Source organism: Propithecus coquereli, unplaced genomic scaffold, assembly GCF_000956105.1.
Source record: "Propithecus coquereli isolate 6110/MARCELLA unplaced genomic scaffold, Pcoq_1.0 Scaffold542, whole genome shotgun sequence".
NCBI classification, from domain to species: domain Eukaryota; kingdom Metazoa; phylum Chordata; class Mammalia; order Primates; family Indriidae; genus Propithecus; species Propithecus coquereli.
This window is the reverse complement of record NW_012151308.1, coordinates 450,258-451,826: the sequence shown is the minus strand read 5'-3', so window position 1 is coordinate 451,826 and position 1,569 is coordinate 450,258.

Genomic DNA, 1,569 nt, shown 5'->3' with positions numbered 1-1,569 from the left:
TAGCTTGAGCCATCCCTTCCCTTCTTCCTGCCTTAAATATAGATCTTATAACCAGATCTATGGCAGTCATCTTAGGATCTTGGGCAGAGGACAAGAGAATTGCAGATATAGCAGTGAAAATTATTGAGCTGCTATAGCTATTATCATCACTACTTCTGTTTGTTATATGATAAAAAGAAGAACAGAAGCTAATTTGTTTAATCCACTGCTGGATGGGGTTTCTATGAAAATCCATACCATAAAAAAATATTTCAAAAGCCAGGTTGTGGCTATCACTCAAATATAGTGACTGCACCAATTCATTGTTATACCGTACTGCCTCCTTTTGTCAAGTCTCTGATTTCAGTTGCCATCAAATAGACAATATAGAGCCAATAATTGTAAGATGTCTATGGCCATAAGAGTTGTATATTTTTGTATACTGAGCAATATATGTAAGTTTTAAACACATTGTATATAAATATTTATTGCAAAGTGTTAAATCTATAGGGTGCTTAGAGAGAGAGAGAAAAAAAAACTCTGTTAATAGAATCTGGACATAGATTAAATTCCCCTAACTTCAAAGCCTTTGGATGGTGCAATTTTTATTTTTAGGGAAGAAATAATGGTGAGAGGAATTTAATCCAAGGATCTAATGTTTTTATCACTCAATCCTTGTCTTTAATATTAGGAAAAAATGCAATGAGTAATGGAAATTGAGTAATATTCTAGTAACTATTAATGCTCATGATTTCAGTAATAATTACATTTTAATTTTGGTCAAGGTCTTTCTCATTTATTTCTCTCTAAGGCATGATGGCTAAAGTGTCATTTAACATATGATTTGAATTGTTTAAAATATAATTTGCAGACACTGACATTTTTCTTTCTGTGTACAGCTGCCAAATGAGGGGTTTCCCCCAAAATGGATTTCCCAAACCTCCTCTCTGCCCATGTATTGTAAAATAGTTTTCTCCAGGTATTTTAGCAGATTCAGGAAACAATTTTGCTACCATTAGCTTCATCACGTTGGGTCAGAGGCGCTTCATAAACCCTTGCATGGTCATTTTAATTTTATGGTTTTTATTGAGAGAAAGTCATAAAGTAGTCTAAACCATAAAAAGAATCAAAGACTAACATGCCTGTGCTTTACGAAGGCATATTTTACATTATTTGAATATTTCAAGGCCTGAACAAATTTATTGAATATGTCATAACCCCCTTTAAATTTCTGGATCATTAAGATAAGGCATGAACGATGAAAAATGCACATTGAAACTGCATAGGAAACTGCCTGAGCAGAGAGGATAAATAACAATATTCTTAAAATAAGGTTATTTTCTTTTATTTTAAAATACTAGTTGTGGAATATTTGTTACATAAACATCCCATAAAAATATGACTTACATTTTTCATGGAAACATTTTTTTGTTTAAACTAATTAAATTTTCACTTACATAGTGAAGTTGAATGATAAAAGCAACATAGATAAAACACTCAAGATACAAGTTTTCTGCAATGTACATAATCATAACCATATTAACAATTATATTTTCTTCTACCTTTAAGTTAGATATCAAACTAGAAAGA